Raw genomic sequence first — 6389 nt, forward strand, 5'->3', positions numbered from 1 at the left:
GCATATTAGAGAGCAAGTCTGTTGGAGCCACTCCCAAGTGCATCATCTTCCTCGGCCTTGTACTCCCTGCCCCACACTCTCAGCTTCTTTCAGTTCACTGAACTTCTCCCTCACCCCTGCAGACCTCCTGTACGGACCTGCTGTGACCTCTGCCCGCAGCACTTGACCCCTCTCCCCTCCTCTGGGGAACGTCCCGGTCTCTGAAGACTTTCCTGATCCTTCCAAGCCTGTTCCTTGTTTACATGTCTCCCTGCTGCTCTGCAGCTTCCTGGAAGCCAGAACCATGGCTTTCCTGTCTTGCTCATGGTTCTCTCTCCAGAGCTGAGCACAGGGTCTGGCTCACAGTAGGTGCTTAGTGAATCGTTGAATGAGTGTACACATAAACATGTGGACTAGACTCTGCTCTACCTGGGACAGCTCCCCTGTGTACCCCCACAGCCCAGAACTGAACTGGTCTTGGGAGGGGAGGGCAGAAAAGACATTTATTGAAGATGGAAACGAAGGTTCGGAGACCTGCTTCATGGCTAAGCCTGGAGCCTGACTCTGAGGGATTGTGGTCTCTCAACTCCTCTGCCCACTGTCCCCCAAACTAGAAATCTGCCCTCTCCGAACCCCTTTTATCTCAAATAGGCTTATAGGCATGCCTCACTTTACAAATGATTTCCTGGGAAGAGAAGTCAAAGTTTCATAAATCAACTCATTTTTTGCATTTCAAATTACTTAACTTTTAAAAATCAAATCTTATTTCAATTAAGAGGAAATTTTTACTACTTTCAAGAGTCCTATTGTGAATCTTCTTCTAAAGAGAAAATTACTACCAGGCTGGATTTTTTCGATATTGGGTTTGTTTAAAGGGAGTTGCAGCTACAATGAAATCCCTTCTGAACACTAGGACAGGACAAATGTCCACTTTAAGAATTAGCTGTACTAGGGCTTCCCTGGTGGCGCGGTGGTTGAGAGTCCGCCCGCCGATGCAGGGGACGCGGGTTTGTGCCCCGGTCTGGGAGGATCCCACATGCCGCAGAGCGGCTGGGCCCGTGGGCCATGGCCGCTGGGCCTGCGCGTCCGGAGCCTGTGCTCCGCAGCGGGAGAGGCCACAACAGTGAGAGGCCCGCGTACCGCAAAAAAAAAAAAAAAAGAGCTGTACTAGAACAGGTTCTTACTATATGTATACAGGTTTAGTGGAATATAATCTGAGGCATGACATATCTAAGTCCATAATGTAGGTAGAAAACTCATCTAGTATCCTGTGAAACGGGACTTATTATACAGTAACTGCTGCTTACAAAGATCTTACAGCTGTAAGATCCTAAAGTGTTTCACAAATCATTTTTTAAAAAGATCGAATTGTGATTTGCCTTGTTTTAGTATCAGGTACAATTTAGTCTAATTCTTTGACAGTTGTCATCCTTGTATGGAATGTCATAATAATTCAGTTAATTAAAATGAAAGGATGTATTCTTCTATTCAGTGTTCACTGAGTGCCTACTACGAGCCAGGTAGATGGCAGAAGAGGAAGGTGGAGAAAACATGGCCACTTCTCTTAAGGAGCTCCTGGTGTCAGTGAGGAAAGCAGACATGTGAACGCAGAAGTATAATGTACTCAGTTGTGTCCACAGGAAGATACACACCAAGAATGGACATCAGCCAGAGCATCCGTCCTTTGTCAACTACTGCTGCTAGATCACTTCCTAAAGCATCACTTGGTCCATATCCCCCCACCCTACCTCCTGGTGACCAACGTACATTGACTCCCTGTCACCAATCACATCAGGTCCGAAGCCTTCCATAGCGCTCTTGACCTCAGCCCTCTCTGCCCTGCGGGCCTCCTCTGCCACAACTTCATGCGCATACGCACATATACATCTGGTTTATTGCCACCTTTAAACTTTTGTTTGTGCTCTTCACATCTGGAAACCGTCCCTATTCCCTTCTACGTATCCAAATCCTGCTCATCTTTCAAGGCCCAGATGAAATCCCACCATGGTGATGTAGTACCAGTTGGACTAGTGCCCGCCCATGATTTCATCTCTGAACTTCGATTGCACTTACTGCCTTTGAACTTGATTGTTCTTTAAGTCGTTCTCTGCATTGTTAGTGTTCACTCCCTAAATTGTTTGTAAGCTATCCCAGAGCAGAGACTTTTTTCTCAGGATGGGGACAACATGCGCCATCCCCCAAAACCCTAGCAAAGTGCTGACCAAGTCCTTGGTTGCTTGGTTGGATGATGCTAGATAACAGGGCTTATTGTAAGAGTGAGCCTCTGCCTTGTAGCCTCAGTTCTCTGTAATCCAGGTTATCAGACCCCCATTACTTCACCCACTGCCACGACTTGCCACTTTACCCAGGATGCATTTAACCTGTTTAGGCCCCCAAGTATCGCAAGGACCAATTTCTGACTGTACAGACGACCAGTGCCAGCTGAGGTTTGGCCCTTGATAGCTGGCCTGTGATTAGCTGGGCCACAGCGCCGCACAGTACAGGGCTAGCCACACCCTGCAAAGTTGGGGCTCTGCCAAAGTATCAAGCTTTCAGGGCTCACCCACTTGACTTGAACCTCGCTTTTCTTTGCCATTTGACAACTGACATCTGGTGGTACCTCGGCACCGCTTCACAATGGTACTAACATTTGCCTGGCCACCTGTAAGGCACGGCGAGGGATGTCCTCGTACTTTAGCTGGAGAAATGGACCTGAGGGAAGGAAGTGTGTTTGATTGGAAAGGGGTCAGAGTAAGCCTCTTAGTGGAGGATGAGGTCAACGTGTGTGACTTTTCTGTTGTTCTAATCAACAGGGCCTGTTTTGGAGACAAGAGGCTTAAAGCAAGTGAAAGGGAGGGGGGGGTGGGGAATCCACAGTGACCTACTGCAGGCTGCTTCCTTGAAGGAAAATCAGCAGCCCCTCTAGAGACCCATTTATACAAAAGAACTCTCCCCTCCCTTCCACCACTACCCCTTCCCTTTCCCGCTCCTCTCAAGTTTGGCTGCTGCGATATCCCTTCCGTCCTTCCCTGACTCCACCTAAAGCTGGGCACCCTTGCTGCCCTAGAGACCATTGGGACTCAATTCCAGTGCCTTGCTCTCTGGGCAGAGGGAAAGTCCTGCAGGGCCCAGAGCTGAAGTAAGACCGCCTCTGGCCTCTTTCCCATCTTATCAGGGAATTTCTGGCGGGCACAGACGAATGTACACAGAACCACACACAGAGACACACAGCTCAGGCCAGTGATGACGTTCCCCTGCCTGGCTGGTTCTACAGATGGGTGTGAACTGGGTCAGAGTATAGGGAGGGTCTGAATATTTAAATTCTGGACTGCCAAGCCCTGGTTGGAAGACGGGGATCGTCTCAAAATGAACATTTGGAGAAAGAGAAACGCAGCCCCTGACATCTGGAAGCTGGCCTGGGACTGTCAGCAAGGCCTTGGTGTCACTAAAAACTGGCTTAACACGCCCCACTAGGCCTGGGTGTTCTGTTGAACGTAAACAGGTTCACGGGACATTAGAATCGTACAAGGCCACCCTGATCATGGTGGATGGAAACAAAAGCAAGACTACTCCAGAATCATGTGTGAACGCAGGCAAAAATATGAACACTGCCCAAGCCACAGAAATGACCAAATACCGCCCTCCATCCTGGCTAATCTAAGTGACTGCTGCTTCCTTACCAATTACATATTGAGCCTCGCTCCAGTCTGCCCTCCTATTGGATATGATTGATTCAGTAAGACACTCCCTGACAGCATCCAATCCAGAGCAATGCCCGGCTTCCTTAAACGCTCCCGCAAATCACCCAACCTGGCCTGAATCCTATAATAAGTCCTTCCCAGCACCCTCTTCCTGAGACACCCCATGGTTCCCCAGGGCATGCATCCTCCCTCGCTGCAGTGAGCAATGAACTCAACTTGTTCGACTACAAGAGTGCCCTGGTGGTCTTTGGCTGGTGGGCATTGAAAATTTGGAGACAAAGAGCCAAAATACCTTCGGGAGGCCCACCTGTGAGTTTTGCCTAGTCTCGTACCTTTTTGAAGACCTTACCTGGTCCCAGTGGAGCCTCCAAGGTCTGTGTCTCAGTTGGAGAAGGCCAGGAGTCTCATCTGGTGCCTGGACAGAGGTGTCTGGCTTCCCAAGCAGGTTCCCGCCTCTGCTCTCTTGGCATTTGCAGCACAACACGGAGATGCTTCTGGAGGAACACCCAACATGGGTGTTGAATTTATGAATACACACATACGTTCGTAAATGGATTTATTGGTCAGCTAGCAAACATAACTGCGTAACTTGCTGCATGCCGTGGGCCAATAGGCCCCAGAGATAAGAAGATGAGTAACATACAGTCCCTGCCCTCAATGGCTTTAGAACCTAGTGGCGGACACAGACGGGTCAACAGGAACCATCAGTGCAACAGAAGTGCTGGGAGTATGATGTGTGAGTTCACATCGGAACTTCGTTACTCCTCAGATGGCTTTACTGTTCTGCTTCCATCTAGTCCAGGCTTTTCTTCCACTGACCAAATTGTGTTTCTTCCTCCATTCCCTGCTTGTAACTTCTCTCATCTCTAGGAGCAGAACATGAATATGTTTTCTTAAATAAATATGTATAATATCCTGAATACAGAGGATGGAGCTGCCAGCCTCCTTGCCCAAAGAGATCACCCCTCTTCCTCTTCACTTTTCCTCAGCCCCTTCCTTTTCCCTCCTTCCTCGCCCACTTGTTTTCCTTCTCCCTGTGTTTCTTCTTCAGGTTCCAGTAAGTGCTCCCCGCCCGTGTTTCTTCCTCCCGAAGCTGGGGAGCACAGCGGAAGGAGCGCTCTTCGGGATCTGCGCCTCAGCTTTGCCACTCACTCCTGGATGACCCAGAGCAGCTAATTTCCTAGGTCTCGGCAGCCTCATCTGTAAAATGAAGAGAACAGACTAGATCATCCCTCCACCCTCAGCTCTAACATCCTGTGTATAGAAAAGTCTCTCAGGTGCTTCTTCATCTCTCCATGGACTCAGTTGCCTTTCATCTCTAAGTCTATAGCAGATGCTAATGGGACCTAAAGCCTTTGGCAAATGTCTCCCCACATTGCCTCTGCTGTCCCTTTGGCTCAACAGATTTTTTGTGTATTTGTTTGTTTTAGTTTGAGGCTTATGATTCTTCTTTGACTCAGCAAGTAACATTTAGACCTAGGCCCCTAGAAATCGCTCCTTGCCGGATTTGCTCTCCATGGAGAGTTTAACAGACTTAAAACTACGCTCCATGAAAGCCCAGAATTTCCCCAGGAAGGCTTTATGGTGAGACAATGCTCAGCCATGATCCTAGCACATATATTCCTACACAACCATTCAGTGGCTCCCAGTCCCCAACAAACACACCCTGCAGAGCTGGCCGGTGAACAGCCACCTTAACCCAGGCAGCTTTCAACCTGACGCTGAGACAATTAGCTCAGAAAACCCCCCTCATACCACATAAGCCCCAAGTCCTGAAACTAGCTTGTACACCCCCTTTGCTCTTAAGTCCATGGCCATTTCCACGTTAGCCATGGTCCTGGCAGAGCCCTGCCCCAAAGTGCAGAGACAAGTGAGCCAGGAAGCTGGCAAGCTTCACCACCCGATTCTTACCATAGAGACAAAAGGAAACTGCATGCAGGGAAAGAAAGAAAATCCAGCACTGTGATTTGCTAGGTGGAAAAGGATGCTTAAGGATCTCTGTCCGTCCAGAGGGAAAGGGGAGCTTTAGGTGTTTCAGAGCAGGCCTGCAGAGCCCCGCCAGCGTGAAGCCTTCCTTGGCCCAGGCCTGAGGTCCTCGGCCACCTTTATTGAGACTAATATCCCAAGCAGCCTGAGTGAGATTCTGGTCTCCCACTACAGTGGGAGTCCTCAAACTAGTGGCACAGTGTGAAGGGCAGAGACTGGTGGTGAAAATAGGGAATCCTTGACCTCAAAGTCACCCCCACCTCAACCTGGCCTGGGCCAATACCAAGTTCTAGGAGAAAGGCCACATCGACCTCTCAGCAATTGGTCAGCTTGACTTAATGCAGGGGGTGGAGGGCAGCTCAAAGCTCAGAGCACTCCGCCTTTGTCCCCTTGGTGGCGCCAGCCCTTGTGCTGGCCTGTTCACTAGAACAGGAGGTTCCAAAGAGACCTCAGCTTCCAAGTGAACTCCCCAGCCAGTCCTGAAGCAGCAAGGCTCACTGCGTGAGATGGATAATTGCAGAAGGATACCTTGATGGGAGTTTTGCCTAAAGTTGCAAACGTACACTGCCCTCCCGGGCACCACCTGTTGTTCCCCAGAACAGAGCGGCGTGGGGGGCAGAGACCGAGTTTGGTGGTCTCCACAAGGACTCCCGCCCTCCCGCCGCTCCTCTCCCAGCTGCCCCACCGAGTCCTTCTCCGGGAGTCCGAACCCGCCCCTTCTCG

Source organism: Delphinapterus leucas, chromosome X, assembly GCF_059928025.1.
Source record: "Delphinapterus leucas isolate spDelLeu-1000000601 "Yukka" chromosome X, BTC_Dleu_Yukka2, whole genome shotgun sequence".
Lineage (NCBI taxonomy): Eukaryota > Metazoa > Chordata > Mammalia > Artiodactyla > Monodontidae > Delphinapterus > Delphinapterus leucas.